Source organism: Lepisosteus platostomus, chromosome 14, assembly GCF_059453375.1.
Source record: "Lepisosteus platostomus isolate fLepPlt1 chromosome 14, fLepPlt1.hap1, whole genome shotgun sequence".
Taxonomy (NCBI): Eukaryota; Metazoa; Chordata; class Actinopteri; order Semionotiformes; family Lepisosteidae; genus Lepisosteus; species Lepisosteus platostomus.
Genome location: NC_142624.1, coordinates 3,661,353 through 3,684,693, shown reverse-complemented (window position 1 = coordinate 3,684,693; position 23,341 = coordinate 3,661,353). Strand labels below are relative to the sequence as shown.

General features: G+C 40.6%; 1 long non-coding RNA gene across 1 annotated transcript; it reads right to left on the bottom strand.

Annotated features, from left to right (window-relative positions):
• Positions 1–499: 499 nt before the first annotated feature.
• LOC148648746 (uncharacterized) lies at positions 500–22,128 on the bottom strand. Its single transcript, XR_015926465.1, has 3 exons — positions 21,769–22,128; positions 4,575–4,717; positions 500–2,151 (listed from the first exon to the last, which is right to left on the bottom strand). It is a non-coding gene; the product is annotated as an uncharacterized LOC148648746 (long non-coding RNA).
• Positions 22,129–23,341: the final 1,213 nt, after the last annotated feature.

Here is a 23,341-nt window from a genome sequence, read left to right as displayed (position 1 = left end):
CCTCCTAGTTTGGTCTTAGAAACCTCTTAATTAGAGCAGAGGAGTCACCAATTCCATACAGAGCCTACACCACCAACTCCTTTCCCTCACATGGAATTTTACTCCCTTTGAGAGCTAATTACTCATTCAGAGCAGCTGTGTCTCATTTTGCAGGTTCTCTCAATTAACAGGCAGCCTGGCTGACAGCCAGTCAATCAGCACATTCAAAACCTTTCTTAAAATTTAGATTTTTATTTCAGCTTTTCATATTGGTTAATGGAAAGTACTTGCAAACATGTCACTTTATATTATTGTTGTAATGCAAAACACCTTGAGATAGAGTTTCATGGAGAGCGATGTATAAAACTAAGATAATGATGAGGATGTTGTTCAGGTGGGGAGCTGCGTCAGTATGCGTAGGCTGCAAAGGAGCAACTAAAGGTTTATTCCATGCTGAAAAGAGCAGAAAAGAAACAGAAAAGAAAGCTCCACAGTCAAAATGTTTCTTTTCAGCATGGAATAAACCTTTACTTGTTCCTAATGATGATGATGATGATGATGATTTAGCAGACCTCAGCACTGAGTCTGACGTGTCTTTTGACCAGCATAAGTAATAATTGACAGTATATTATTTCTTCTACCTTGAATTATGGTAGTTCTCTATTTGACGTATTTGATGGGAAAAAAACAGTAGGCACAGAAATCTTTAATTTGGTTAAAAAGTATATTGATATTCAACATGAGGGGCCCAGTATACCACTGTTAACAGACACCACAGGGAACTGAAAACACTGGGAAAGGAAACTTACAGCTACATTTCATAAAGATGTCAGCTTCACTGTATTTATACACCAGATACAATGCATTACAAAAACATTCAATCGACAGAACAAGCCAAAAAATGTTTCCCTTTGGTAAGAATGTGAAAGATATATTTTTTATTTCTAATTTCTAAAATACCCTTTCTCATTAAAATTATACAGCTCATTTTCTCCAAAAGCGAACAGTCATGTCAGTAGATATTGTATGGCTAGCATACAGTACAATCCCAAAGACTAATAGTCATGAAACAATAAAAATGTCTCACCAATTCATCTGCAAACCAGTTTCCAGAGAGAAATCATTATAGAGCTTGATGAGATTTCTCTAAGGAAGTGCTACCTCAAGGGGAAAGGACTACTGCAGAGGGAGCAAAATAAAATGTCAGTCTTCCATCATCTAAAAATATATAATAGCTTTTCATCCAAATGTGATGATATTAGCTTTGCATTCTATTACAAGGGAAACTGAAAAATATTAAATAATCTATTCAGACAAGCGAATGTATTCCCCGCTTAACAAACGGCAGTTTTTTCCACAAAGAAAATGACATTTCTACTCATCGGTAAAGCAGGTATATCAAATTAAAATCCATTTGGATTGCAAACTCCCCTGTTTGGTTTAATTAAATATTTCGAAACTGTCTGAAGTTTACTTAATTTGCCCAACAAAATGAAACTTGCGTAATGATGTTATCCAACTGCAAGCAGTGTTGCTGTGCGGGGAGGTGTGTGTGTGTTGCTTGTATAAGGACTTGTATAAGTCGTTTGTGTTAGCAAAAGTGAGAGGGATTATGTCAGAAAAACAGTGGTCCCCACACATAATCATTTGGAGGTGAATTGTGTCACAAATGAAATGTCATACGAAAATCCCAGCAGGAAGAGGGACCTGAAACCATCTTAAAGCATGGAATAACAGCCTTCTTTTTGTCAGATGCTCTACAGGGAAAATGTCAGTCACAGCAGACTCTGAATAAGACTTGTCCCGCGAACTTCCCACATAAAAGAGCAAAGATTTATTCCTCGAAAGCTGGAACATGCTGATGTGGCCAAGGTCCTCCAGATGTTTTCCCGATAATAGAATTTGCCAAAGCTGACATTAAAGGTTTTTGCTCATTGTTGAATTACAATACCAGTTCGGTATTTGATGGGAACTTTCCATTGGGTAGATGCAAGAAACATGAGACAGACAGAGTGTGTCCATCAGGAATTGGTATTCTCCAATCAGCAGAAGGCATTCAGGCTTCTCAATCTTTTCTATATCAACCATTTCACTAGGGGGCGGTAGCTCTCTTGTGTTGAAAGATGATTGGTTGTGTGAGGTGGGCGTGTCATAGGAATATTTCTGCAGCTCCTGTGAAACAGAATTCCAGGTTTTTACAGAATTCATTTTAAATGGGGTAGGTTTATAGGACAAAATAAAGAAGATGTGTTATTTTCAGAAGACCTGAAGATGCTATTTAATCTTAACTCATGTCACTGAAACCGAGAAGAAAATTTAAGATTAATTCTGCCAATCATTTATAGTAATTTAATTAAAGGGTTCTCGTGGATTAGGAATGTTCCAATAGATATTGCAGGGGCAGAATCTTTGGTGTCCTCAGAAATGTTCAATCACTCAATGAAGAAACAATGATAAAAACTCCCAAATGATTCATATTTCACACCATGCATTTAGATACTTTTGAATATAGGGGACCACCACTGAACTTCAGTGACATTATAAGGTGAAGTCTCTCTCAGTATCTGAGAAAACAGATTACAAATACCCCTGAAGACCTAAAGCAATGAATAGTTTGACATTATAATTTTCATTATAGTTTTCTTTCTTGAAAACATTGCTTGAATTGAATCTGAAGGGAATCTAACTTGAATTTTTCTTTACATGGCAAAATATGGGAATATAAACGTTTTTAAAGCAAAATAACATTTTAGAAAGGGTAATTGGAGAGTAGTCATGATCTGCTACCTTTTTAACCAACAGGAGATACTGCATTGGTAAGCAGGGCAATGTTCCACTTTATTTCCACTGCTGAACTGAAAACTCAGTGCTGTTGGAATATGTCTCAATGTTATCCTCACCAGATAGTTGACTATAAACAGACTGAAGAAAATAATCTTGTATCTTTCCATATGTGTGACTCAACTCATAAGCAGAGGGCTGTATTACTGTTCCTAAACCTTTTTAGTCGATCCCAGGCCATGGTATATTTCATCTACTGGATAAATGTCACAGACAGACTCAACCCTCCAGTGCCTACTCACACCTAAACCACCAGTGCCAGCCCTGTCTCTACTGCATCAGATGTGTTACCTTGACAACATCCCCACTTTCTTCATGAGACTGAGCCGAGCAGAAGCAGCAAACAACCTTTTGGTGCTTTGATTTTGGTTTTGATTTATAACACTCTAAACCATGAATAAGTGCTATTATAATCTGAATACATGAAGCATCCCTATAATATTCTCACATCTTGCAATTTTTCACGTCGAGAGTTCCTTTTGTGTTGCTCCTTTCTCATGTTATTCTGATGCCCCATCCAGTACGAGTCAAAACATTTGCAAAGCAGCCACATTTTTAGTGCTGCTGTTCAGAAGGAGTTGACATTGATGGATTTTCTCTGCCCCTCACTGTGGTATGGTATTCCTAATGGAAGGGCTTTATATTGTTACGGCAATTGCTAATAAGCAGACAATGCGATTATAGTAATGAAACCAGCTAATCACATCCAGCAGGTGAGAAGGCCAAAAACAAACATATTTGTAGCATTGGGAGAATGCAAATATTGAATTAAAAATCTGTCACCGTGTTTTTCTTCAATTAAATTTATATGAATACAATTATGGGCATAGCAGTGTGCTCGTTAGCACAGCTCGTGGGTCTTGGGTTTCTTTCCAGAGTGGGAATATTCTGTGTGGAGTTCGCCTGTTCTCACCCCCTATTGCCATGGGGTTTCTGCAGGTACACTAGTTTCCCCCCCGATTTTCCAAAAACTTGCTGGATAGGAGAATTGGTATCTCTAAGACAGGGGTGGTCAGGCCTGTCCATGCAGCTAGGTGTGTTTTGTATGTCTGTTTTAAACAGTAGCACCTTAAGAGCTAGGAGAAGCTCTTAAACTGGTCCAGTTAAGCCAGTGACTAGCTGGTTCAGCTTGTTTAAAGCTGATCTAGAATGAAAACCCACTGAGAAACCAGCTCTCCAGGTGTACATTGTCTCTCTGAGCCCAGGAATACCAGCAGTGGACTGGTGTCCTGACCAGTACAATAATAATAATAATAATAATAATAATAATAATAATAATAATAATAATAATAATAATAATTGCTTACACTTATATAGCGCTTTTCTGGACACTCCACTCAAAGCGCTTTACAGGTAATGGGAACTCCCCTCCACCACCACCAATGTGCAGCCCCACCTGGATGATGCGACGGCAGCCATAGTGCGCCAGAACGCTCCCCACACACCAGCTCTCAGTGGGGAGGAGAGCAGAGTGATGAAGCCAGTTCATAGATGGGGATTATTAGGAGGCCATGATTGGTGAGGGCCATTGAGAAATGTGGCCAGGACGCCGGGGTTACACCCCTACTCTTTTTGAGAAACACCCTGGGATTTTTAATGACCACAGAGAGTCAGGACCTCGGTTTTACGTCTCATCCGAAGGACGGCGCCTGTTTACAGTATAGTGTCCCCTTCACTATACTGGGGCATCAGGACCCACATGGAGTGCAGGGTGAGCGCCCCCTGCTGGCCCCACTAACACCGCTTTCCTGTACCTGGGGAGATCCCGGTTTGCTATGATCCTCCCCAGCACATATCAAGGCAAAACAAAACATATTAGCTGCCGTCAAAATCCGTGATTTGCACACAGTTGTGGAGAACTTCACCCAGATTCCTTCTGCTCCTCTTCCTTGCGTCTCTGAAAATAGAAGGCAAACCATATCAAGCCCTGTGCGCCAGTTGTGTGACTGGAATTAATGCCCATTCTCGCCCAGGAAGCGGCCAATGAAATTCAAAGCTCGGCCTCAAAACAACTGGACAAATGATATTTTCTGTCACCGGGGAGAGAAAATAAATGGGAGGAACTCAGGAGTTTGCTCGTAATGTTTCCATAAGGAGCACACATGCGAATGGGTTCCCACAGCTTGACAATAACAATAAATAACACTTAGCCTACATGGGCCTGGTAAGGCATGCAAAGCTCTCTGTTTGAAGAAGGTTGAAGCCAGTTGCTAATTCTTAGACCCAGGCATATGAGTCAGTTTGCAGCATAATGGCCACGGCCTGTTATTAATTTCCATTTGTCAGAAATCTATATTGGGTGCCGGAAATGAATCAAAGTTCACGTTGCTAGAATTATACTGCCTGGTGGGTCTCCTATGTGCTACCAGGAACTGGCAGAAGAAAGGAAATTCTGTTTCAGGCTGAGCAGCCATTGTCTTATGGCTGACTAACACCAACAGGACTTTTAGGAAACATGGGAGAATTATTTAGTTGCCTGGGCTGATTACTTTATCCACAGGCAAAAATGAAGTTGCCGGTACCGTATTGCATTTTAATACGAAAGTTGCTCTTCAGAGAACTTTCCATTACTCTTTTCCATTTCAGCAATAAAGACTGTATGGACTATCACAGCGAATCATGAATATGCTAATGCGCAATCTGTGATGTGATCTGTGAAGAGCATGAGTCAAGGGACTTGAACCGACAAATTTCAATTTGCATTTTCAACCGCTCATGAGAGCGAAGAAAGAACCTTCGGTTGTAGGGAGGGGGGAGATACCAAAAACGTCTTTTATTCCTCCTCTGATTCTAATATAAAACCCATTTGTGAAGCCAGGTGAACGCATTTACACAAGGGACAGAGGGATTTTTAGAATTCACAGGGGATAGGATTTGTGTGATTAGAAATCCATTTGTATTATTAGAAAATAAAATGGTTAGAGTTTTGCCTATATCTTGTACAAAGTGCTGGAATTATAATAACAGAATCTGCATATGAAAAAAATGCTTCTAACCTTTTAATGAAAAGAATCACAATTTTCATTTGAATGCCAGGTGATTCTGCTCAGTTTACCTTTGGCCTCCGGGAGATGAGATTCCGATTCCATCTTTGTATAATTAAGTTCAAGATCCGTATTTAAAAAATTAGAGTATTCCGGTAAACTACTGAGATGGAATTTCTCGTTGCAGAATGCCTTACATTCTGCATTTTCTTAAATTAAACACATCCAAATATCAAAACCTATGCTCAATGCTTAAAATAAGAATTATATGTGTGGTACAGAGACACACTGCTGGTGACAAACCACAAATAACAATCATATTGTGTAAATATATGTTATTTTTCACACATTATGATGGATTCACGGAGACAGAGAGCTTTGTCATCTATTTTCATTCACACTCTGAGCCCCATATGCCCAGAAAAAATACTGTTGGTTTCCCAAAGTGTTTTTGCAGAATTCATAGTTTTACACCTAAAGTACTGTATTTCATCTAAAAACTCTGTGCTCAAAGTATGATTTTTAACAGGGAACTTAGTGTGAAGTATAGCACATACAACAGCAACACCTGTAGCTGCAGTTTTACAAAATATATCACATTTATTGCATTACTCTATTTGTACCAAGTAGTGCCACTTCCTGAAGTGTTTACAGAATATCTTATTGCTGCTTTTGCTGCAGTTGATACACCATCTGATGCACACTTTCCCAGCACTAAAGCATCTGCTCACAGGCTCATTACTAAGTTGATTTCCTTTAAAATTCTTTTTTCAATACTGTATTATTAAAATAATATTAAAATTAAAATCCCTCAAAGGCACTGCGAAATGCATCCCAGTGGACTTCTTGAAAATGAACAGGGAAACATCTGCATGGAAGTGCATTTGAAAATGACACCAGGAGGCAATTATTACAAAGAGTTGTGGGAGGATGGAACACGCTCCCCAGCCATGTTATTGAAGCCGATACCCTGGCTTTTTTCAAGAAAAGCACCTTGAATCCATTATTTACCAACTTCCAAATGGGCTAGATGGATCATTTTTTACTGGTATTATAATGTTCACATATAAAATTGCACGAAATGGCTAAAAATGACTTTTCTGAAACAGATTACAGTACATTGCCCCACTATTGGTTTCAGGAATTAGTGTACTAATGAAACATGGTATGAGCAACCAGGTGTAAAGGAATCTGGAATGCTGGTCCTAAAACTCAGATCAGCTTACGAGTCAAGAATCTGCTGCGTACATCCTTGGAACAGCAGAAACCTAGAGTATGGTACATTGTTTCCTTTCCCCATGGGCTGAAGACCACAAATATGGTGTCAATGCCCAGCACCACAGCCAGACAAAGCCAAATCAGTACCCATCTGGCACCAACTTACTGTATACCACCAGTAGTGTCTAACTGGTCAGCAGCCAGTTCTCCATTCCTCCTTTCAACCCTAAAGCTACAGAACACACTCCAGACTGAGGCTTTTACAAGCGGAGCCTGGGGCATGAGTGAACTTTTATCTTGGCAGAAACACAGAATTAATCTGCTGTCTGACTGTTATTTATGAACTCTTTAACCTTTTCCCATATTCTGTCTTATTACATTAAAGTCTCTTCAGTGATATTTTCAGCGAGATAAATTTCTCATTTGCTACATGTGGTGCTTTTTTTTCCCCCTCATTATTTTCAAACAGTGGGCAACCTTTTTCGGCACGGAGCAGGGCCCAGGATTTGTTCAACACATAAAAATGCTTTCGCCTTCTGTACAGCAGGAGAATTAATTCTCAGTGTTACAAGTTTAAAAAAAGAAAAACATGGGTACAATAAAAAGGCAGAACAAACATATTGCAGATGTTTGCGGTAGACTTCGTCTTTTTCTGTGAAAGGAACCAATATTTAAAGGCTTTTGAAGATAGGTATAATTAAAAAGACTGTAAAAAGACTATTGAGCATTTCATTATTTTTACACACAGCAAGACAGTTTTACAGCTCATTTGTTTCCAAAAAACTGCTGTCCCTGTTTTCTGTACAGGGCACAGCAGAAGACACTAACAACGCACCAGTTGTTAAAAAGCGAAATTTTTAATTAAGTGACTGGAGGACACAAGAGCATCACAACTTCTTTATTTTATGCAATCGCGGCTTTATTGCAGACAGAGAGTAAAAAAAGACAAAACTGTCAGGCATTTTCCTCGACGTTCAATGTGACATCAAAAGGATGCAACAGAAACACTTAAAGCAAAAAAGAGACTCTCTAATGACATTTCTCCTAATGACTTCATGCATCTGTAGATGTAGGCTGAACAATGGTAATTTATGAACTGCGTGACTAAAGAAAATGCCTATGGGTGTCATTCCACTTCAGTAGATCATCCTAGGATTTTGACTTGAAAACCTTTTTTCCTTAAATATTTTTCTGTCACAGACTAAACCTAAAAAAATAGGCTTTTTTTTCCAGCAGGTGCACTGATTTTTTATTGAACATACATGACACGGATAATTTCATTATGCTGATTAACACTTGCCATCAACAGAGGATTATCAGCAGGGGGTACGCTGTGAAAGTCACAGGCCAGCAGTGTGTGTGGCCACGACTGGGAGCAGCACAAGCTGTATATTCTAGACACTTGCTTTGCATTCCTCTCAGAGAGGCAGTTCACAAGCACGTGCCTGTTCACGAGATGTGGAGCCCGAGATGCCACCAGTCATCTTCAAGAGGAGTGTTGGGTAACTCGTTCCATAATCCCGCAACCCCCCAGGAAAACCTTCTTGCTTTGAAAGGAGAACGGCAGTCCCACTTTCTCAGACCGGTTATTAAATCTCAGTAACAGAATAACTTCATTGACGTTATAGAATTTTTTTAACGCATTTTCTAATTAATCTCAGAGTCATGAACTTTGTGAAGGTACTTGAGTCGCCATGTTATCGCCTACCCCTGTTGGCCACAGGCAAGAGCGAGAGTTCCCATGATTTGCGCTGTGAAACGGCCCTTCCTGCTCACTAGTCACCCCAATGACTAATGTAATGCGATGTACAAGCGAATAAGTACAGGTTGTGCAGCAGACGTTTCACTGCAGAAATGTTCCAACGTGATCTGCATGCAGGGTTAACAAGTGAGTAGTATTTATTGGTAATATTTCTATTGGATTAAAAGAGGTGTGTTCACAAGCCTGCTTATTTACTGTGAAATAGGGCACAACATGTCACCAGACTTTTTTTTTTTGCTTCTGAATACTGAACACGGCACTTCACATTCTTGGAAATGTAATTTATTTGGTGATGTCAATTGGAGAGCTTACAAGTCGCTGTGTAAATTTTACTTTTCTTGCGGTTTGAAATATTCTCTTTCCAACCACCCAAACCACCCTAACCAAAAGTAGATTCATACCCTGCTTATGGAAACCGTGGAAACAACAAAGCCCTCATGTGAATTTCCAAACAACTTCAAGCTTGGTTTTCACATAGAAGCAGGAACGAAAAATTGAAAGAATGACAATAACTGAATCACCAAATTGTGGTTTTAGGAAATGTTAAGTTTTGCACAGTTGTCTGAGGTACACGCCAGCATCCTGTGTTCCAGACCTGTCTGACAGAGTCATGGATTCATGCCTGTTCTTCTGTGGACCCCTGTAGCTTAATCTGTCTGTCCGGATCCTGCTTTGAGGAGTTAGATTGTGCACAGTTTCCGCATTGAACAAAATAACAATTTTATTTCCTGTGATTATGATCACAGAGTCGTTTTGAGAATGGGAGTTCACATTGTGCCCTATTTTTTTCATTTCTTTCTGCCAAAACCCTGCTGCCCATATACTGCAGATTTGCACAACAGTGAATTTAGGTTCAAAGTCGCAGAAGTGGAAATCTAAAGTCATTTACTTCTTGTTAGCATCTGTACATATAAAATAACAAGGGATTGGTGATGTGAAATACAAACAAATGTAAGCATGACTTTCAATGAGTGCTTGCGTATGAACACAATATATGAACAAGATAAAAAAATAATGTAATACAAAACAGCATTAAATGAAAGAATTCCTCTGCTGTAACAGGATTTTTTTATCATTACACCAGCCAAATGTTTAATTCGTTTTTTTTTTTGCTTTCCTCATATACCTTCCTAGCTTTGGAGAGTGGTGAAAAAACAAAGGTATAAGAAAGAACAAATTGGAGCAAATTGCACACTCGGTTTCACCCCCAGATTTAAATTTTTCACCTTCTGACTTCTGCTAGGTGAAAAGCTTGGTGGATATTCCTGTCACAAAATGAGTTTCCTTTTTCCACAGCAAAACCTTCCTCCCTTTTGCCGCAAAAGTTCCATCGCATTTGAATTTACATTTCAAGACAGTTTTCTTGAATTTCAAACATTCAAGTTGATATACTGTAGGATAAAGGGACCAAGAATATATTGGAATTATGTGCAGTATATAGAAACATAGTAGAGAGCACAATGTGTCAGATACAGTTACAAATGAACAGATTTTTTTTCTTCTTTCTGCTATTCAGCGTAGAATCTGCCTCTGCTTCTTGGTTTGCAGTCGGCCCACTGACACAGCTCTGAACTAACAATGTCTTCTACACACTGTAAGCAAGGACGTAGTTTCTTTCTGTCAGATCAACCTTGTTGACACTGCAGATGTGTCAGCTCACACTGCCCTCTCACGATCTTTAGGGTAAAAATCTGTTTCTTCCTTTTGAATCTGAGGTCATCGTGTCTGTCCTGGTCTGGCAGAATTTGATTGCACAGTTTGCATATATCCGTTAGATATACCACAAAAAAAAACACAAACAGGGTAGCAATCATATCAAAGTGAAAGCATTTTGTTAAAGCTGTTTGAACTCCACCTTCTGCAGAAGAGAAAACATCAAACACAAAAGGCTATAGTCAAAAACATTTTCAGAGGCGATTCAAAACATACTGACATCAGACCTGTCCATTTCAGAGACCTGTTCTGTTTCGTCTGAAACAATCTCCAAGCTCATATCAAATCTTGCAAGTCAATCAGCACTCTCAGATCTTGTCTTAAAACTCGGTTTTATGCCCTAGTTTTAATTCAGTTTAAATTGCGGCAGCAGTTTATGTATACATGTCTCTTTTGTTGATTGTTTCATTGTAAACTGACTTGAAAAGCTGTTTTGTGAAAGCTTATTTTTTATTGTTATTATATACTTCAGGGTTACATTGATACTGTAATCAAACACATTCCACCACACCTAGAAACATAATCAAATGGAAGAAAAATGAGTTATTTGTTTGACGAATGTACTAGGCAGAATCAAAGGACTGTTTTCCACTGTGAAAAAAAATAGATTTACAATGGTCATGCCCCGCGCAGATTTTCACAGTCTTTTTCAGGCCTGGTGGGGTTTTATTGCAGGAAAGTCCCAACATAGTTACAAAGGATATAAAACTTTAAAGGGGTTTTGGAAACGGACTCGTTGCCAACTTCAAACAGCGTGCAGCTAATACAGTTCATTCGATTCGTCTGGTGGCTAATTAATCACAGCTTAAGAAGGAATGACATCATCGAAACCCTCTTTTATGATCCCCTCTGCAGTATGCCAGTCCACTACTGTTCGATGCTGTTATACAAACTGCTGCTTTTTCATTGTTTCTGCACTAACCGTCAAGCCACATGAATCACGAAAATGCCATTGAAAACAACAAGTGGTTTTTCGGGAAAACCCAGGCTTTTCACTGCGAGACACGTGCATGAAGGCTTTGAAGTTTCACTGCCCTGACAACACGCCGCTGGCTTTAACTAAAAGAAACAGAACCGATGCCGGCAAAACTCTAGCTCAGCACCCAAGCTTTTAATACTGGAAATTACAACCGGGGCTCCTGTGGGTCCTTCGTTAAAGGTTGTCAGGCTGGAAGGCAGCTGGAGCCCTTTCCTTACAGTCCAGACACTTATAAATCTGTTCTTTGTCTGTAGCCAGCTCTGACTGATGTTTCCCCAAACTGTGGTGCTGATCCAGACAGGCATACTGGGGATGGGAGGGCTCACATTGGCCCAGATATCCTTGGCTTCCCACCCTATAGGGCCGTGAGACTTGCTGGGCGCCTGCGGGCTTCACAGTGCTGTCAATGAGAGGTGCATTACCCCACTAATTGATGCTAACCCGTTGGCAGATCAGTGCTGCCTCCAACTAGCACACATTTCAGGTGAAAGAATGCGTGGTCCCACCTTCTCCTCTGTGTTGGTACGAAGGACCTGGAGAAAAAGCTAAATTTATGGCTGCTAAGATTTAAAAAAAAAACAAGAAAAGCATCATCTAGATAGAAAACTTGGGCAATGTCCTAGGTATGAAAATTCCATGCAAGTACTACTACATAATATTGTATAAGCATCTGTGTAGTGGCCTAGATGGAACACAAATGCAGGTTATGTTTAAGAGATTCTAATACAGGTCATTAGTTTGGTAGCTTGTAGACATGGATATCTGAGTATTGTGCAAAAGCTTAAGACAGAATTACAGTATGCCTCGATGACAGAAACCAAGGAAACAACAAAGGTGTCATGAGTGGATGTCGTACTCAGTGAATCAGTAGCACAGCTTCAGTGCGCAGCTTCTCAAAGCGAAAGTCGGAAACAACTTAACATTCACTCAATAAGACTGAGCCAGGCTTTGGTATCAATACAGTTTAATTACACTTGGAGCATAGCTAGTGTGGGAATAGCTGTAAGGGAATCTTTCAGTATATGAATAAAATCACATGCATGATTGTGCTTTATGTCTATTATATAGTATGGAACCAGCAATTTGAAATAAATTAGGCAGACGTAAGGTTAACGGAAAGTTGGTAATTGCTGTCTCTTTAGTAATGTGTTTTTTTTTGGTACTTTTCTGCCTGTGTTCTGTTTAAGGAGCACAAGCAAACTGCCAGTTTATATATAGGAACATTGAAGGGAAGGTTTATTAGGAGATGTGGTAATAAGGCAATTCATAAAGCCACTTCTGCTTTAATATGGATAGCCAATAAAACTTTCAATTCAGAATAGCTTTGATTCTAGTACCTACAGTACTTTATGCAACAGTGTAATATATTAGTGTTTAAATAATAAGATATACGACAGTCTTAAAGTATAAACTGGTATCAGTGGTGAGTTATACATAGGTGAAGGTAAGGTATAGTGAGTAAGGTATGTCAGCAAGGTATAGTGTAATTCTGTCTTAAGTTTTTGCACAATACTCAGATAACAGCACTCGTCTTCCATACACATATCACCGTTAGCAGGTCAAAGGCTGATTAACGATATTGAACTTACCTCACAAGTTAGCTCTTGAATCTAATTAAGAAGTGGTATGATACAATTTAATTTTTTATTTAGCTTCCCTTCTTCACTCATTGCCTCACAAGACAAAAAAAAACAACAGGACTAGTGTCGCAATCTGAAATCCACAACGGTTCCAACTGGTTACACAAAAGCACTTTCCAAATGGTTAATTTTCAATTTGGGATTAGAATCCAGCCCCCCCCCCCAAAAAAAAAGAATCATTGGTATTGAATATTATTCCTGACTTTGTGTATCAAATGAGACAAAAGCAGAAGAGGTTCTTCACAGCTGACTGACATGTAGATTTCTGATCTTCTGGTTAATATCCCCATCTAGTGGTACAGTCGATCACCCTGCGCTTTTCCAAGATTAAAGGAACTTACCTTTAGCACAACTAAAACATGACAGCAGCACCCCAAGAATGTAATACAACCGGCCATTATCCCTGTATTTAAGCAGCACGGTAACTTGTTTTTTTTTTTATTTGGCTAATGTTTTTATCTGAAGCAACTTGATTTGGCATCCATTTGTACAGCTGGATGTTTTTTCTGGAGCTTAACAAGTGAAGTACCTTCCCCAGTGATTATTAGGAGATGGAGGAATCAGGCGCTTCATGGTCATGAAAGAACAACCATTTGAATCCTCAGAGCCAATGACTCTGGGAGTTCAGAATGACAACCTATGGTACTTGTGGTGCAGCTCTTTCACATTGTCATCAGTACTTAATAAGACATCAGACAATGTGAAAGTTTAAAATAGTAGAAAGAACCTTTATTGACAATGCAATAATGAAATTTATTTGAAAGTATATCCATATTAAATTGACAATCCCCATGCTACGTGTATTTAGTTGCATTCCGATGTGCAATGGTGAATACTTGGAGGTGATCTGGTAAGATACCACTCAGGTTCTGAATCCTACATTTGTCCCGGTTCTTCCTCATTATCCCACATAATGAATGAGCTCTATAGCTGCTCTGAATTGGTGGGCAGTGAATGTGGATTCATTAGCTCCGTCGAGATGTTCTTAAAAAATGTGGCAGCAATGTGAGGAAAGGGGGTTGGAGCTCTCTGAACACGTGGCTAGAAGCTGTGGGTTCAGATCTGGGCATCGGAAAATTTCATAACACATTTCGTAATAGAACTTTGAGAGGATGGTTAGATCCTAATCTAACACACAGCTAGCACCCAGGTCTTTTGCAGAGCTCTTTCACATCCCTCCTGTCTCTCCATCTACACCCTGGCAGCAAACTTAATATCTCACCCCCTGCAATAGGGAGGGTGTCCTGCCCAGCCTCAGATTGGCTGTCACCTCTCTAGCTCACCATCTAGCAATTCATCTTTCTCTCACATTCATTAGAATCTACAAACTACTAAACTACTAATAATGGAGGAATCACAACAATAATGGAGTCTGTTCTGCTGCTCTTCCACATTCCTGCTGCTTTGGCTACAGTGTGTGGCAGGTGGCACCATCTGTCTGGAACGTGTAGGTGTGAGCCCTGCAGACAAAGCAACACTTTAGAAACATCCTAAAAAAAGTTGCGCGGGAGCTTTGTCAACACAAATCTGTAAACTCCAGGGGATGTTGTCAAAACATTATTCTTAATCTTCTGACAACCAAGATATATCGTTGCCACACTGCTGCTGCTATGTTCACTTGTCAGCCTGGGAGTTTGTAACATTCTGACATCTCGATCGTGTGTACAAAGCGTTCCCAAGAATCATCGCTTCGAAACACCACGTCCACAGCTGATGTTTTGTGCAACACGGCTACAGTGTTGTGTCTGAATGTCAGAGATTACCTGACTGCACCCTTCTAATAATGTCGTGGAACTGTGTTAAAATATTTTTCTTACATAACCAAACCGCACCCTTTAAGGATCATTTAGAAATATTCTTATGTCTTTTGCATTAGTTAGGAGGCCACTAGTCATGGCCAATGTCAGGCCAATGTCAGTGTTGTAATTAGGAAAATCTGACATCTTTCTATCATGGCTGTGAATATTAATTAGCCCAATCACAATGCTACAGAGCAATGATTGTCAAATTACTTTTTTGTGTCTATAGTGAAGAATCACGGTTGACATTATACTATATGTGCAAAAAGATTGAATGCGAAGACTTTAGACAGCTCCATCTCCTGTAGCTTTGCGATTAGATGGACATCGAATTAATTTGCATATACATAATCCATTGCAATTCCTGCTATTCATTCTAATGTCCAATCTATCAATCATCCATCATTTTTTTTATGAAACTGGGAATACGCTTTTGGCTCTCGGGGTATGTGCACGATGAGACAATGACATCGGTTATTTAATGATGTGAAAAAATGATGCTGTAACTTAATGTACGGGAAATGAATCACTCCTTTAAAGCTCTTCATCAGCATTTCTCACTGCAGTAATGATTTCCCATTTGACCTGGAGAGTCAGCACCTTATTCTGACTGTTGATTACAGTTTCATACACCAACTAAACAAATATCGAATGGAAATTGACTCTAAGGCTGATCCCAGCTGACATATTTATAAGAGCTTCCTGTTTTGAATTCTTTTATTGCTCGCGCCAGGAGTGTGATATTGACAAGTTCACTGGCACTCACACAGATCTGGGTGAGGCAGGGTTAGGAAGTTTGTGCATTTTAGCTTCCTACCTACACCTGAGCAAAAGAACTGAAATACTCTTGCATTCTGAGATACTCTTGGAGCAACCCAGTGGCTCATGAATAGAGCCACAAAGTGATAAAAATATACTCCTCATTTAATAGCCACCAATGAGAGAATTAGTTAATTTAAGATCTTTCCTCTCTTTGGTCCTGTACTGTTTCTTTATATTTGGCTATGACGGGCATTAGGCCTTCAGTAAAAGTTCATGCTACTGACAGACAGGGAAATTCCAGATAAGAGCCATATGCAGAGGATGTGTGGCGCCTCGGTACTTCCTGAATTGCACAAACTTTAAAGCTGTGGACAATTGAATCTCATTGGGAGAAAAGGGAAAAAAAACAACTATTTTGAGGAGCAACCTCGGTTGGAACCATGCATGACGCAGGGGTCAGAAATGCAGTTTTGTGTGGGAAATATTGAAATCACATTGGAATCTTCTGTTATTAGGTAGAGTTTGTGCTTTACTGTATTCGTGAAATCATAGTCAGCTGTAAAATCTGAACTCTGCCATCCTCTGTTGCCCCAAGGGAGCAAGGGCACAAATGAGATGAGGCTTAGGTTTGTCGAACATGGGCAGAAGGAGGCAATGAAAGGGTACTGGATGGATAGAACGGCAATCAGAGAAGCAACAGGACTTATACAACAGGATAAGCGCAGCTTATCACCAGCTGTGAGCTACCAAGCATCCAGGATATCTACTCAGCTAGATGTCTTAAGAAGGCCAGGTCCATTCTCAAGGACCCCAGTCATCCCAGTCACAAACTGTTTTCCCTCCTACCATCCGGTAAACGGTACCAAAGCAATTGGTCAAAGTCCAACAGATCACGGAACAGCTTCTACCTCCGGGCAATAAGACTGCTAAACAGTCAACCTGTAGCTCCTTAGCAAATCACCTGTAATGGCTACATGGACACACAATTCTCACTATATTCAGCATAACTGCACTACATGTATATATTGCACACACCATGGACACATAACAGCTCTGCTCACATTGAGATTTATTCAATTTCAAAAATGTAACCTTTTGTGTTTTTGTGAATTTTTGTGATTCTTGTGATTCTTGTCAGTTTTGTGAGCTCGCAGAAAAAGACATGTCATTGCCAGCAACTGCTGCTGCCCACCGTATTGTTGTGCGTTTGATCAATAAACTTTGATAAACTTGGATTTGACTGCACAGGCATTTCCACAGTGGCTACACTGTATATATCCAGTACAGGGGAGCATGGGGATGCAGTACATAACATTCCTCCCCTTGCAGTGCTGGGGCCCTGGGTTCAATTCTGTGTGGAGTTTGTGTGTTCTCCCTGTGTTCATATGGGTTTAACACAGGTGCTCCTGTTTCCTCCCACAGTCCAAAGACACATGAGTAGGTTAATCAGCTTCCTAGTAAATAGGCCCTGGTGTGAGTTTGTCTGCTCTGGGATGGACCTCCTGCCTTGAGCCCATTACTTGCTTTACTTGCCCATTCTACATACACTATATTATACTCTACTCTACTCTTCTCTCTAGTGCTTTGCCCCCATACACCTCGCTGTTCAAATATGTTCCAGCTTTGTCTGGAGGAGCATCTCATGCCTTATGTCAACTTTACACCTCAGGAAACAGATGTGTGGACTTACTGTACTTATCTTATCCCTGCACACACATGCCATCCATGCAAATCTCTCCACGCAATCTGTTTTACAGCCTCACCAAGACAGAAAACATCCAAGCTGTGCATAAGCCTTGTATCTTTCGTGAAATGATTAGCAGGTCAAATAAAAGTCTGAATTCCCTGAGCAGGAAAGACTGAGAACAGGTTTCGTTTAAACTCTGTTTGCGGACAGTAAAAAGCATGAGCTGATGTTTACTCTGATATGCCTTTCCCACTTTGTATGGTAATATGGATGTAAAACAAGCAAAAAGGTAACACTAGGGGAATAAGATATTAGGGAACATCCCAGCAAGGACAGGCGGTCCCAGTAAAGCCAGCTTTCTGACTGAAAAACAGGAGGAACTGTTTTTATAACGCCCAGTTAATGGAACATCAGATGGTCTTCCTGTAACCTTGTGCTAGAATGAAGTGCTGCATTCCAGCATGCCAGGACCCTTATATATTCATATGACAACCTGGCAAAACTGATTAAAACACAGATGGAAGCAACTAATTGATGCTTCCCCCGCATGGAAAATATAAGCTAAGTGAGACGCGTCTGAAACCTCTCTCATCCCGGCTATTGCTTCATTTTCAGGTTTCTCAGAGGCACTGCGGCTTGGCCACCCGGCACAAGGGGAATCCAGTCCTTTTCTGCTGGATTCAGCAGCCCCTGTTCTTTGAAGGCTTTTGCAGAAAGTCCTAATTAGACAGGCCTTTACTTTCGCGTGCCAGTGGAAATATTTTCAATGGCATATTTCACTCATGCCCAGACAGTTACCCTCTGTCTCGGCCACAATGAGGAGGAACGGGCCCTACTGTACAAGATGGCTCTGCCTTGATTTATACGGGAGGCCAGATACTTCTTCAAGACAGAAATAAAAAAAAAGGCTTCTGAATCTGACCTCCTGTACTGCACACAAGCTACCCTGGCCTAACAGAGGAAAGTTAAAAGGTTCTCATGGATATTGTGTGTTGATTTAGTCCTATCAAAGTGATTCCTGTTCCTTTGGGTTCATGCAGGTTAGGCAGAAGACCATCTTTAAGCTTCAGTGTGTACCTGTGTACCTGTGTACCTGTGTACCTGTGTACCTGTGTACCTGTGTACCTGTGTACCTGTGTACCTGTGTAGTGGAGACAGCATGCAGGTAGGATGCTTAAGAAAAATGTGAAAGGAGGCGTTTAAATTCAGCTTATGTACTGTAGTGTGGTGAAATACAGGGAGTGTCTGGTGTGGGGGCGGAGCCCCGGATTAGGGAAGACGCGTTGCCGTGGAAACCACACCTGACGTGAATAAGTGATTGAACGCCAGGTGTAGAAGTGCTTTTAAAGGGGGAAAGAGCCAGCAGGACCTTGCTCTTGCTGTCGCTGCAGTGGTGAGAGAGCCAATGCGGAAAGGCTGCTGTGAGAGAGCCGGGCTGCAGCATGAGAGGAGCGGGTGTGAGACGTAAATACGCGTCTGAGTGAACAAAGAATGATCAGCACCTGTCGTAACGGGGTGGAGAAGAACGCCAATTCCGGAGGGAATTGCGGAGAGGAATAGTCTCGCCAGGAAAAGAGCGAAAACGTCAGCCTGCGAGAAGACTGATTGAAGAAACGGAGCTTTGTGAGATCATCGAAAGATTTAAAGGGCCAGCATCCTGCTAGGGTGTGAGAGCAGGGCTATAGGTGTCCGCTGTATGAGTGAGTGGTGGGTTGCGTGGTAGAGGGACCCTCCCACCGGCAATACATGGTATTGGGGAAGTGAGTGGGGTCTATCTATTGTAGCTGCACCCTGCTGGTGGCTGTGAGTTCACAGCCTGAGAGTGTGTTAGAGAGGGACAGTGAGTTGGGTCTTGGCACGGTGTGTAGTGCCCAAGAGACTCGGTGATGTAGGTAGTGTGTGTTTGTGTAACCCAACCTGGTGGTGTTGGGGAAGAGGATGTTGAGGCTGGAGGCGGACCTGGGAGTCTGAGGCACTGGCTGTGTGGAACAGTGACCTAATGGAGTAGGAGCAGGAGGCTCTGTGTTGGTGTTTGGGAGCAGGTGGTTCCTAGCGGTGAGGACAACAGGATGAACTTGGTGAAACTGAGATTCCTAAGTTAAAGGGTGCAGAAGTAAGGGAATGTGGAGTCCTGTATCCTGTCACCCTGATGAGGGGGTCAGTGTGATCACCAGTCTTGGAGGAGGTGAGTGTGTGAGTGTGTGAGAGTCTTCAAGAAAAGGACCCCAGAAGAGCTTATAAAGGGGCATGATGGGGGAGAATGGAGGCCTGACCACACCCAAGGTGGTGTCAATTGCCCCCAGGGCAGCACAGTAGCTAGTTAAGTGGTGATGCTTAGGCCCAGCTGTGTGTGATTGGCTTGTCGTTGCTACAGTATCTCTCCCAAACATCAGTTTGTTTTTTTTTTTACTTTACAGTGATTCTTCAATGATCATTCAGAGGGATGTTCCAAAACTTTCCATACTTTCAGGCACTGTTACTACAGTAATGCAACTCTTACAGTCTAGAAATATACAGAGTATCATTATTTTTTGGAAAAATAAAATCTATATGTTTTGGATATTGACTGCTTTTGGTCTGTTGCTTATTCATACTTGTCATGATGCACTCAAGTGACTTTGAGTGTTTCATAAGTTCTGGATCATTTCATTGGTGAAAGCACTGGCTGAGCATGACATAAGTAAAGAGCTGATGCCATGTGTTGAAAATCAAGAAAGAAAAACACATAGAGGAACTATAGTACATGCCCCGTTTGAGAGAGCACAGTCTTGCTCCTTGCTCATTGTCATGCCACCTCTGTGAAAAGGTCTTTTTGTGAGATGAGAATGTGACGGGCTCTACCTGGCATATTGAGCCTCAAAGAACACCAGTGGGTGAGCTGGGATGACGTGTAGCATCTCGGGTTCAGAGACAAGTGTCCAGACACACACTTGTCCAGACTCTACAAGAGGAGCCATGGGACAGTGTCTGCAAACTGGTGAAAAGCACGTGACAAAGATGTGCAGTCTGTATTGCTTCCAGTAGTGAACATGCACGCACAGTACTGGTCAGTGGCTCTCTAGGTACATTGTACCCCTAGTTGATCAAACCATTGATGAAATTAGCATACTGTATTTGATTTATCTCTTAGAACTTTTTCAAGAATGGGTATTGACCCATTCCCAAGTTTTGCCAATACCCAATTTAACACCTGTTTATTTTCATTTTTGTTTCCAGTTTTGTTTTTGACCTAAATAACCAGTACAGCCCATCTCCTCTCACCATGAGTTCTCCCACAGGAAGTAATGGTGTCCATTTCCTCTGGAACTTAACACCATAAACACGTCACCACCAATATTTCATTGGAAATGAAAGGTGGAAAGGTAAAAGGAGACACCTCTATAGAGCTTCTGAACATGACAAATGAGGATCAACCCATAAAGTCATGATGGTACAGCTTTCTAAATGAGCTCTAACTGTTACAGAATTGGAAAAATACAAATATGAGTGGCTTCTAAGATGTTTTTCCCCTTTCATGTTACACAGATTTCTTTATCTCACATTTATTGAAATTTTCTTTTCCCTCTCTAGTGCAATACTCTATTTCAAGATCACTTTTAAGACTTCATTGATCTTATGAAGTGGTATCAGGGGAGAGTACAGCTTCTAGCACTTATTGATTGTAATTGTCGTTCTGCTCCTTGCTTGTAATAAAAAGCTTATAAATCATAGATAAGGCAAGGACTCATCCACCAAAGCAGATCATTTTTACTGCCCAAAAGTTAATAAATCTTTCTAATATATTATAAGTTCAATCTCTATAAACTAATTCCATTGAATAAATGCATATTTATAGGTTTAATTACATGACATAAATAACACATGCATAGTTTTTAAAGTTTGTTGAACTGCAGTGTACAATAAAATGACTGCTAAAGAAAAAGGTGTTTATGCTTTGTGTGCAAGGTTTCACTGCTTAAAAAACATTGGTTTCTGGCTATTTCAAATGAAGGGCCTGCTACAGTTGTTCAGATGGAACGGTTTCATTTGAAGAGGCTGCAGAAATAAATTTTGTCCCAAACCTCCTGAGACAAATGATGTTTTAATTATTTAAACCTTGCGCGCCACATAAAATGTTCCATTTTTATATTCAGCATATAAATACAGTGTGTGTATTATAGATAAATGGATGGATAGGTTCACAGAATTAAAAAAGCTTTGCTTTCAGTGAAGTAAGTATGTTTTAAATTCACACACAAATGTACAAACTGATGAAGAGGTATAGACGGCTCACATGCTGCAGTACAATCATACTATTAAAGGAGACCCATAACAAAAGTCCCTGTGCAGCACAGACAATTTGTATCAATCAAACTTTGAAAGAAATGTGGAATTCATTCCGTTCAACAATGGGATGGTACTCACCTGTGTCTTTTTTAATTTCGTTTTCTATTCAGGATTATTTACTTTGTTCCGAGTGTTGTCGATGCACACATTCTAGAATATGTGGGTGAAAACTCTGCACATTTAAAAGTTGGGAAGAAACCACCAAAAAAAACAAACATTTGCTTGTTCCCTCCTAGACTGAGACTTCAGATGCAAAAAAAAAAGTAAGGGAAGTCTGTAAATAAACATTCTGCGAAGAGAGATGCTTGAAAATTCAAAGAGCCACACTAATTACTGGAGAGGAATAAGGTGCTCCAGTTCTGTTTTCTAATTAAGGCAGCATTCCAATTAACAGATCTCTCTTATCTTGTTGCTATGCTTCCCCGCTAGGACATCTTGTTTGTGAAAGAAGCTGTGACCGTGGGGAAATGGTATCAGCTTTCTCTCTCTTGTTTTTATGTCCAGAGCAGCCACAGATCTATGGAGTGACACAAAACTCTGCCAGACCAAACAGAAAAACAGGAGCTGTCCAACCCCATTAAGTGCAGTTGCTAAGGAGTTTGTTTTTACTACTTGTGGCTGTGTAAGGAGTTTATAGCGTTCACAGGACTTCAGAAGAAGGAACTTCAAACAGAAAACCTTCCCCTGACCCTTTATTGTGGCAGTGGTATTTAGAAACCATTTCACTTGCAAGAAACAGATCATATGCCCATATTGCAAATCATATCAATTTTTTCGCAGAGACTGCTGCTCGGCTAGGCCGCACGTCTGACTTGCTGCCTTTCAATCGTCTGACTAGTCACTTGTCTGACCTGCAGTCAGCCAATCAATCTGCAACTTAATATTATTATTATTAACTTAATAATAATTCATAGTTTTCTAGAACTTGAAAATGTCCACGTCCCTCTCCTCTTTTTTTCCACAATTAAATAAAAAGTTACATGTTTATTTCCAACCATCAATGAGACAAGTGTTTATATATCCATTGCCTTGTCTTCAATATGCTGTGATTTACAGTGCTCTCAAAAAGTATTAAGACAGCAAATCAAAAGCCAGCTTTTGCTTCACAGGCAAGCAATTCGTATTTCTTATCCTGAGATGAATATAAATGACATGAGCAATGCCAAATTAATGTGATTTAAGGAATCTTATTGATTTAATTCTTGGGTAGGAAGAAAAGCTTGATTTCTGAGGCCAGGTGCATTTGGATAAAATAAGGGCATGTCCGTCCGTTATCAAGGAGCTCCTGGTGGAAACGAGGGCGAGCTGGAGACTATCCCGGAGGCGCTGTATCACTCCTCGCTGTCTAGATGAGACTAGTCCTTTGCAGGGTCACAAAGACAAGGGGAATTTAGTATATTAATTAAAATGAGGTGACAAGAATAGGGAATTCCCTGCAAAACAAAAAGTGAGCATGCACACTCCATGCACAGATACCTGATTCCACAATCCAATCCAGAACACTAGAGCTGTGAAGTAGATAGATAGATACTTTATTGATCCCGTGAGGGAAATTGCAGACTGGTAGCGGTGCTTACTACCCTGCCACTGTGCTTCCCAGAATCTGACATGCCAGAGTCAAACTGAGCCAAAGCACTCTTTCAGGCGACCC